Genomic DNA, 10,600 nt, shown 5'->3' with positions numbered 1-10,600 from the left:
GATGCGGCTGTTTTTCCCCGACCCCTTACTTCTGAGGGACTGCGGATTTGGCCTGTTCTGTCCCTCTGCAGGAGGGTCTCACTGAGCAATGGCCAGGTGCCGGCTGCACTCAGGAACGTTTGCAAGTCCGTGCTGCTGCCAGTGCCCAGAGACTGCAGCCGGGTGCCAGCCCGCCTCAGAAAAAGTTTGCAAGATACTAGCGTTTCAGGGATTACGGAAAAATAACTTTGTTCCAGAGAATGTGGTTGTTTTCCCTGGTCCACTGGGACCTTGCCTTTGGGGGACCCACACAGCCTCTACCAGATGTCCTCCCAGCAGGGGAACTGCCTCTCCAGTGTGGCCTGAAGAAGCCCAGACTCCACTCTGCTCCTGGGGATTCACCCTTCCCACCAAAGCACCACCAGGTATTGAACTACAGAGTTTCAGGCTCTGTGCTCCCCCTGTTTATAGTCTTAATGGAATTTAAACCCTCTCTTTTCTCCTTTCTCTCTTTTTAGCTCAGTCCCTGTGGCTGTTTCCACTTTTCCACTTTCTCTCCAGCTGCTTTTAGGGGGGGTGCTTCTCCCGTATTCTCCCCCGACCCCCTGCTGTCTACATCCTCTCTCTGCATGCAAAAGTGGCTTGCTGCCCTCTGTGGCTTCTCTCTCCCCCAGTTCACCTCTGCGCGCCGCGTACCTGCTGAATTCTGTCGTTCAGATTGTGCAGATTTTTGTGTTAGTCCTCAAATCAGTTTTCTAGGTGTGCAGGATGGTTTAGTGTTGGTCTGGCTGTATTTCGTGGACACGAGACCCCAAGAAAACTTCAATGCTGTTCCACCATCTTGGCTCCTCTCCCTCTTAATTCTTAATATGGGAATTTAGATTATTTTAGATCACTGATCTTTTCTTATACATACAATGCTATAAATATCCCTATATAAACTGCTGTAGCTGCATTTAACAAATTTTGATAAGTTCTTTCTCATCTTCATTTAGAAAAAAAAAATTTAAGTTCTCTTGAGATTTTTTTCTTTGACCCATGTATTACAGGAGGCATACCTGAGAGATATTGCAGGTTCAGTTTCAGACCACTGTAGTAAAGTAAATATCACAACAAAGTGAGTCAAATAAGTTTTCTGTTTCCCAGCCCATATAGAAGTTATGATTATACTATATTGTAGTCTATTTCATGTTCAATAGCATTATGTCTAAGAAAAATGTACATACCTTAATTAAAAAACATTTTTTGCTAAAAAATGCTACCCATTATCTGAGCTTTCAGTAAGTCATAACCACTGATCATAAATCACCATAACAAATATAATAATAATGAAAAAGTTTGAAATATTGTAAAAATTACTAAATTGGATAGAGAGTCATGAAGAAAGCAGATGTTGGAAAAATGGAACCCACACGCTGGCTTCAGGCAGGGTTGCCACAGACGTTTAATTTGTAAAAAAAAGCATTATCTACAAAGTGCAATAAAGTGAAGCTGAATAAAAAGAAGTATGTCTGTATTTAGAAGTGTGCTGTTTGGTGTCCACATATTGTGGGCTTTTCCTATTATCTAGTATTGATATCAAGTTTAATTCCATTGTGACCTAAGATTAGATGTAGTAGGTTTTCCATTCTTTTAAATTTGTTAAGTGTGTTTTAGGGTCAAAAATGTAGTCTATATTGCTGAATGTGAAGCTTGATGTGCATGTGCATGATGATGTTGTAGGATTTAGTCTATACACGTCAAATACACCCAACTAAGGGTGTTATGTTCAAATGTCCTTCTAAAATTCTTGCTGCCTGATGTATCCATTTCTTTTTTTTTTTTTTTTTTTTTTTAGGTTCGGAATTTTTTATTTTATTTTATTTTTTTTTATTTTTTTATTTTTTATATATATGAAATTTATTGACATATTGGTTTCCATACAACACCCAGTGCTCATCCCAAAAGGTGCCTTCCTCAATACCCATCACCCACCCTCCCCTCCCTCCCACCCCCCATCAATCCTCAGTTTGTTCTCAGTTTTTAACAGTCTCTTATGCTTTGGCTCTCTCCCACTCTAACCTCTTTTTTTTTTTTTTTCCTTCCCCTCCCCCATGGGTTTCTGTTAAGTTTCTCAGGATCCACATAAGAGTGAAACCATATGGTATCTGTCTTTCTCTGTATGGCTTATTTCACTTAGCATCACACTCTCCAGTTCCATCCACGTTGCTACAAAGGGCCATATTTCATTCTTTCTCATTGCCACGTAGTATTCCATTGTGTATATAAACCACAATTTCTTTATCCATTCATCAGTTGATGGACATTTAGGCTCTTTCCATAATTTGGCTATTGTTGAGAGTGCTGCTATGAACATTGGGGTACAAGTGCCCCTATGCATCAGTACTCCTGTATCCCTTGGATAAATTCCTAGCAGTGCTATTGCTGGGTCATAGGGTAGGTATATTTTTAATTTTCTGAGGAACCTCCACACTGTTTTCCAGAGTGGCTGCACCAATTTGCATTCCCACCAACAGTGCAAAGGGTTCCCGTTTCTCCACATCCTCTCCAGCATCTATAGTCTCCTGATTTGTTCATTTTGGCCACTCTGACTGGCGTGAGGTGATACCTGAGTGTGGTTTTGATTTGTATTTCCCTGATAAGGAGCGACGCTGAACATCTTTTCATGTGCCTGTTGGCCATCTGGATGTCTTCTTTAGAGAAGTGTCTATTCATGTTTTCTGCCCATTTCTTCACTGGGTTATTTGTTTTTCGGGTGTGGAGTTTGGTGAGCTCTTTATAGATTTTAGATACTAGCCCTTTGTCTGATATGTCATTTGCAAATATCTTTTCCCATTCCGTTGGTTGCCTTTTAGTTTTGTTGGTTGTTTCCTTTGCTGTGCAGAAGCTTTTTATCTTCATAAGGTCCCAGTAATTCACTTTTGCTTTTAATTCCCTTGCCTTTGGGGATGTGTCGAGTAAGAGATTGCTACGGCTGAGGTCAGAGAGGTCTTTTCCTGCTTTCTCCTCTAAGGTTTTGATGGTTTCCTGTCTCACATTTAGGTCCTTTATCCATTTTGAGTTTATTTTTGTAAATGGTGTGAGAAAGTGATCTAGTTTCAACCTTCTGCATGTTGCTGTCCAGTTCTCCCAGCACCATTTGTTAAAGAGGCTGTCTTTTTTCCATTAGATGTTCTTTCCTGCTTTGTCAAAGATGAGTTGGCCATACGTTTCTGGGTCTAGTTCTGGGGTTTCTATTCTATTCCATTGGTCTGTGTGTCTGTTTTTGTGCCAATACCATGCTGTCTTGATGATGACAGCTTTGTAGTAGAGGCTAAAGTCTGGGATTGTGATGCCTCCTGCTTTGGTCTTCTTCTTCAAAATTCCTTTGGCTATTCGGGGCCTTTTGTGGTTCCATATCAATTTTAGGATTGCTTGTTCTAGTTTCGAGAAGAATGCTGGTGCAATTTTGATTGGGATTGCATTGAATGTGTAGATAGCTTTGGGTAGTATTGACATTTTGACAAAATTTATTTTTCCAATCCATGAGCAGGGAATGTCTTTCCATTTCTTTAAATCTTCTTCAATTACCTTCATAAGTTTTCTATAGTTTTCAGCATACAGATCCTTTACATCTTTGGTTAGATTTATTCCTAGGTATTTTATGCTTCTTGGTGCAATTGTGAATGGGATCAGTTTCTTTATTTGTCTTTCTGTTGCTTCGTTGTTAGTGTATAAGAATGCAACTGATTTCTGTACATTGATTTTGTATCCTGCAACTTTGCTGAATTCATGTATCAGTTCTAGCAGACTTTTGGTGGAGTCTATCGGATTTTCCATGTATAATATCATGTCATCTGCAAAAAGCGAAAGCTTAACTTCATCTTTGCCAATTTTGATGCCTTTGATTTCCTTTTGTTGTCTGATTGCTGATGCTAGAACTTCCAGCACTATGTTAAACAACAGCGGTGAGAGTGGGCATCCCTGTCGTGTTCCTGATCTCAGGGAAAAAGCTCTCAGTTTTTCCCCATTGAGGATGATGTGAGCTGTGGGCTTTTCATGAATGGTTTTTATGATGTTTAAGTATGTTCCTTCTATCCCGACTTTCTCAAGGGTTTTTATTAAGAAAGGGTGCTGGATTTTGTGAAAGGCCTTTTCTGCATCGATTGACAGGATCATATGGTTCTTCTCTTTTTTTTTGTTAATGTGATGTATCACGTTGATTGATTTGCGAATGTTGAACCAGACCTGCATCCCAGGAATGAATCCCACTTGATCATGGTGAATAATTCTTTTTATATGCTGGTGAATTCGATTTGCTAGTATCTTATTGAGAATTTTGGCATCCATATTCATCAGGGATATTGGCCTGTAGTTCTCTTTTTTTACTGGGTCTCTGTCTGGTTTAGGAATCAAAGTAATACTGGCTTCATAGAATGAGTCTGGAAGTTTTCCTTCCCTTTCTATTTCTTGGAAAAGCTTGAGAAGGATAGGTATTATCTCTGCTTTAAACGTCTGGTAGAACTCCCCTGGGAAGCCATCTGGTCCTGGACTCTTATTTGTTGGGAGATTTTTGATAACCGATTCAATTTCTTTGCTGGTTATGGGTCTGTTCAAGCTTTCTATTTCCTCCTGATTGAGTTTTGGAAGAGTGTGGGTGTTCAGGAATTTGTCCATTTCTTCCAGGTTGTCCAATTTGTTGGCATATAATTTTTCATAGTTGGCATATAATTTTTCATAGTATTCCCTGATAATTGTTTGTATCTCTGAGGGATTGGTTGTAATAATTCCATTTTCATTCATGATTTTATCTATTTGGGTCATCTCCCTTTTCTTTTTGAGAAGCCTGGCTAGAGGTTTGTCAATTTTGTTTATTTTTTCAAAAAACCAACTCTTGGTTTCGTTGATCTGCTCTACAGTTTTTTTAGATTCTATATTGTTTATTTCTGCTCTGATCTTTATTATTTCTCTTCTTCTGCTGGGTTTAGGCTGCCTTTGCTGTTCTGCTTCTATTTCCTTTAGGTGTGCTGTTAGATTTTGTATTTGGGATTTTTCTTGTTTCTTGAGATAGGCCTGGATTGCAATGTATTTTCCTCTCAGGACTGCCTTCGCTGCGTCCCAAAGCGTTTGGATTGTTGTATTTTCATTTTCGTTTGTTTCCATATATTTTTTGATTTCTTCTCTAATTGCCTGGTTGACCCACTCATTCGTTAGTAGGGTGTTTTTTAACCTCCATGCTTTTGGAGGTTTTCCAGACTTTTTCCTGTGGCTGATTTCAAGCTTCATAGCATTGTGGTCTGAAAGTATGCATGGTATAATTTCAATTCTTGTAAACTTATGCAGGGCTGTTTTGTGACCCAGTATATGATCTATCTTGGAGAATGTTCCATGTGCACTCGAGAAGAAAGTATATTCTGTTGCTTTGGGATGCAGAGTTCTAAATATATCTGTCAAGTCCATCTGATCCAATGTCTCATTCAGGGCCCTTGTTTCTTTATTGACCGTGTGTCTAGATGATCTATCCATTTCTGTAAGTGGGGTGTTAAAGTCCCCAGCAATTACCACATTCTTATCAGTAAGGTTGCTTCTGTTTATGAGTAATTGTTTTATATATTTGGGGGCTCCGGTATTCGGCGCATAGACATTTATAATTGTTAGCTCTTCCTGATGGATAGACCCTGTAACTATTATATAATGTCCTTCTTCATCTCTTGTTACAGCCTTTAATTTAAAGTCTAGTTTGTCTGATATAAGTATGGCTACTCCAGCTTTCTTTTGGCTTCCAGTAGCATGATAAATAGTTCTCCATCCCCTCACTCTGAATCTAAAGGTGTCCTCAGGTCTAAAATGAGTCTCTTGTAGACAGCAAATAGATGGGTCTTGTTTTTTTATCCATTCTGATACCCTATGTCTTTTGGTTGGCGCATTTAATCCATTTACATTCAGTGTTATTATAGAAAGATACGGGTTTAGCGTCATTGTGATGTCTGTATGTTTTATGCAGGTAGTGATGTCTCTGGTACTTTGTCTCACAGGGTCCCCCTTAGGATCTCTTGTAGGGCTGGTTTAGTGGTGACAAATTCCTTCAGTTTTTGTTTGTTTGGGAAGACCTTTATCTCTCCTTCTATTCTAAATGACAGACTTGCTGGATAAAGGATTCTCGGCTGCATATTTTTGCTGTCTAGCACCCTGAAAATCTCGTGCCAATTCTTTCTGGCCTGCCAAGTTTCAAAAGAGAGATCAGTCACGAGTCTTATAGGTCTCCCTTTATATGTGAGGGCACGTTTACCCCTTGCTGCTTTCAGAATTTTCTCTTTATCCTTGTATTTTGCCAGTTTCACTATGATATGTCGTGCAGAAGATCGATTCAAGTTACGTCTGAAGGGAGTTCTCTGTGCCTCTTGGATTTCAATGCCTTTTTCCTTCCCCAGTTCAGGGAAGTTCTCAGCTATGATTTCTTCAAGTACCCCTTCAGCACCTTTCCCTCTCTCTTCCTCCTCTGGGATACCAATTATGCGTATATTATTTCTTTTTAGTGTATCACTTAGTTCTCTAATTTTCCCCTCATACTCCTGGATTTTTTTATCTCTCTTTTTCTCAGCTTCCTCTTTTTCCATAACTTTATCTTCTAGTTCACCTATTCTCTCCTCTGCCTCTTCCATCTGAGCCGTGGTGGTTTGCATTTTGTTTTGCATTTCCTTTAAAGCGTTTTTCAGCTCCTCGTGACTGTTCCTTAGTCCCTTGATCTCTGTAGCAAGAGATTCTCTGCTGTCCTGTATACTGTTTTCCAGCCCAGCGATTAATTATATGACTATTATTCTAAATTCACTTTCTGTTATATTATTTAAATCCTTTTTGATCAGCTCATTGGCTGTTGTTATTTCCTGGAGATTCTTCTGAGGGGAATTCTTCCGCTTGGTCATTTTGGATAGTCCCTGGTGTGGTGAGGACCTGCAGGGCACTTCCCCTGTGCTGTGGTGTATAACTGGAGTTGGTGGGCGGGGCCGCAGTCAGTCCTGATGTCTGCCCCCAGCCCACCGGTGGGGCCACAGTCAGACTGGTGTGTGCCTTCTCTTCCCCTCTCCTAGGGGCAGGATTCACTGTGGGGTGGCGTGGCCCGTCTGGGCTACTTGCACACTGCCAGGCTTGTGATGCTGGGGATCTGGCGTATTAGCTGGGGTGGGAAGGCAAGGTGCAAGGCGGCGGCAGGGGTGGCAGGCTTAGCTCGCTTCTCCTTAGGTGATCCACTTCAGGAGGGGCCCTGTGGCAGCCGGAGGGAGTCAGATCGCTGCCGGAGGTTTGGCTCCGCAGAAGCACAGAGTTGGGTGTTCGCGCGGAGCGAGCAATTTCCCTGGCCGGAACCGGTTCCCTTTGGGATTTTGGCTGGGGGATGGGCGGGGGAGATGGCGCTGGCGAGCGCCTTTGTTCCCCGCCAAACTGAGCTCTGTCGTCCGGGGGCTCCGCAGCTCACCCTCCCTTTGTCCTCCAGCCTTCCCGCTTTCCGAGCAGAGCTGTTAACTTATGACCTCCCAGACGCTAAGTCGCGCTTGCTGTCGGAACACAGTCCGTCAGGCCCCTCCGCTATTGCAAGCCAGATTCGGGGGCTCTGCTTGGCTGGCGAGCCGCCCCTCCGCCCCGGCTCCCTCCCGCCAGTCCGTGGAGCGCGCACCGCCTCGCCGCCCTTCCTACCCTCTTCCGTGGGCCTCTCGTCTGCACTTGGGTCCGGTGACTCCGTTCTGCTAATCCTCTGGCGGTTTTCTGGGTTATTTAGGCAGGTGTAGGTGGAATCTAAGTGATCAGCAGGACGCGCGGTGAGCCCAGCGTCCTCCTAAGCCGCCATCTTCCCTTCCAACCCTGATGTATCCATTTCTGAGGGAGGGTTCTTGAAGTTTGCCGACTATGATAGTGGATTCATCTTTTTTTTTTTTTTTGTAGTTCTATTAGTTTTTGCCTCACACAGTTTGATGCTCTGTTGTTAGTCATATACACATTAAGAATTGTTACGTCTTCTTGGGTAATTGATCACTTTGTCATTATATAATGCCCTTCTTTTTCCCGAATAATTTCCTTGCTTTGAAATTTGCTTTCTGAAATTAATGTAGCTATTTCTGTTGTCTTTTGATATATATTAGCATAGAATATTTTCTCCATCCACTTTTAATCTGTATGTCTCTTTATATTTAAAATGTTTTCTTGTTGACTTTATGTAATCGGGTATCGCTTTTGATTCACCCTGAGGATCTCTACCATTTAAATGGTACATTTAGACCATTGTTTTTCAGTGATTATTGTTATATTTAGGCTCATATTTACCGTATTTGTTATTGTTTTCTATTTGATGCTCTTATACTTTGTTCCTATGTTTATCTTCCACTCTTTCCCTGCCTTTTGTGGTTTTAAATGAGCATTTTGTATGATTCAATTTTTTATCCTCTCTTAGTATATAGCATATTTTTTTGTGGGTTTGACCTAGGTTTTGTAATAGATATTTACAGCTAATTTAAGTCCACTTTCAAATGACAGTATACCCGTTCGTCAGTACTGTGAGTAATTTATTGTACAATAAACCTAATTCCTTCTTCTAATTCTTTGTATCATTGCTGACATTCTTTGCACTTATGAATAAGCATAAGAAACATATAAGCTATATCCATAAGCATACATAATTGAGTGCATTGTTGGTGTTACTACTTTGAAAAATGTATCTGTTGGATCAATTAAGGAGAAAAAAAATAAAAGTTATTTTATCTTCACTTATTCCTCTTTCGATGCCCTTCTTTTATGTACATCTGAGGTTCTGACCTATATTATTTTAATTGTCTCTAAAAAACTTTTGGAATCAAAACTCCACTTTATTGGTTTAGGTTCTGAATTATCTTCCCACAATTAAGTTAATTAGGCACAGTGATTTGTATTTTTTAGAAAACAGTCCTCTTTAGGTTACAAATAGGAAAGAGTATAATTTGCAAATACAAAGATGATTCCAAATCTCAGCTAACCTCTCTTCAAAACCGCAACCTCTCATTTAGTCTTTGGTGAAAATAAAAACTAAAAACAATTGTTTAAACCTATCACTGTGCGGGATTCTGGTGTAATCCCTGAAAGAGCAGTAAAGCCATGACTATTGGAAAGCTCAGAATATTAGCAGGCCTTGACTTCAAAGTATTTAACAGAGGGCCATGCATTTTGTTTTCCTAAGAGGAGCTAGAAATGATAGATGTCATTTAGTAACGCATTGAAGTGGCATTGTCTGCTGTGAATATGACACAGAAACTCCAGGGCACCTCTTCCTGATCTATTATTTTGTGTAAGCTTCTCCTACCACAGCATGGTTTTGCTCTCCAGCTGTACAGACAGTCGCTGAGCCATACTGGCCTTCTTTCTTCTGTAATCTGTTGGCAGGGCAGTGACCAACCTGCAGACAGTGGCTCCACATAGTTATCCCCAGGACAGCTATCCACCCCAGTTGTTCAACTTCTCTAAAAGGGGCAATCCAAACTTGGGTTTTCCAACCACGTATTTTTATGCAAACCAGCCAGAATCCATGGCTTCCAAATTAGACAAAATCTGACCTGTGAAACCTTCCTGAAATTCCAAAGCATAAATAACATTTATTGTCAATCCTGCCTTTTCTAGAACTTCTGGCGTAGCATCTGTTGTCTAAATAAAAGTTGATCTTTTGGATCCTGAGACCACTTACACAGAGTCCCTCAAAAATGCTCTCCGTTTATAACCCATGGCCAGACCATCTTCCTCTGCCATAATCAACACTGCTGATTCACCATAGGCCAGGAAAAAAGAATCTGCAGCTGTTACTGTGCCACAGGGTTTGATGAATGCAGGTTTTTGGTTGGCAATCTGCTCTAGGGAGAAAAAACTAATGCGATTATCTTTGGCAACTATATCTTTTCCGGGTACTCGGAAGGATACGACATGGGAAAGGAGTCCTTCCTCCTGTGTCCTTATGGTCAGGCTGTGGGAACAAAGTACATACTCATCCTATTTCAGTCAGAAAGAGCAGACAGGGGTCCATGGCTCGCTGGTGGAGAAAGCCACCAGAGGGAGCTCTTAGGCTTTGGTTAGCAAGTTTCTCCAGAGGGCAGGCCTTGTTAAGAACAGACTGCCTGAGTATTTAAAATAAGTCCTTCACCTCCCCACTTCTGCCAGAAAACCAAGGGGATTTTGCTCTGGTATTTACTGTGAGAACCTGGTAGAGTTCCTTGAAGTAAATCTTAACAGAGTTGTGGAGGCTTTTCTAATGACTGGCTAAAAGCTGCCCTGGAGCTTTTAACTCTCAGAATTGTCCACACTGAGTCTCCATGAGTTCTTCAATTATGCTTCAGGCTTCCTACCCCTCCCTTCCCACTCAGGTTCTCATAGTGGTTTCATCTTGGCATCTCTGGTCAGGTTATCTGGGACTCCTTGTGTTCTGTCTGTCTCTCCAGTTTTGGGGGGAGCGGTTTATCCTGTGTCCTCCCATCTTTTAGGGATCTAAGAAACGTTGATTTTTTAGTCTGTTTAACTTTTTACTTGTTAAGACAGCATGACAACTTTTAAGATCCCTATTTGCAGTACTAGAAACTGGACCTAAATATGTGATTTTAACATATAATCTCTTGGCTGTGATTTAATGCCTATACCA

The 10,600-nt window shown here is 41.2% G+C and overlaps 1 pseudogene; it reads right to left on the bottom strand.

The window, feature by feature from the left end:
- Positions 1-9,256: 9,256 nt before the first annotated feature.
- LOC124520212 (trifunctional enzyme subunit beta, mitochondrial-like) lies at positions 9,257-9,960 on the bottom strand (annotated as a pseudogene).
- Positions 9,961-10,600: the final 640 nt, after the last annotated feature.

This window comes from Lynx rufus, unplaced genomic scaffold, assembly GCF_022079265.1.
Source record: "Lynx rufus isolate CCGP_SWC_20201006 ecotype Redwood Valley unplaced genomic scaffold, mLynRuf1.p SCAF_3, whole genome shotgun sequence".
NCBI classification, from domain to species: domain Eukaryota; kingdom Metazoa; phylum Chordata; class Mammalia; order Carnivora; family Felidae; genus Lynx; species Lynx rufus.
The sequence above is the reverse complement of the archived record's forward strand: the minus strand, read 5'-3'. Positions and strand labels throughout refer to the sequence as shown.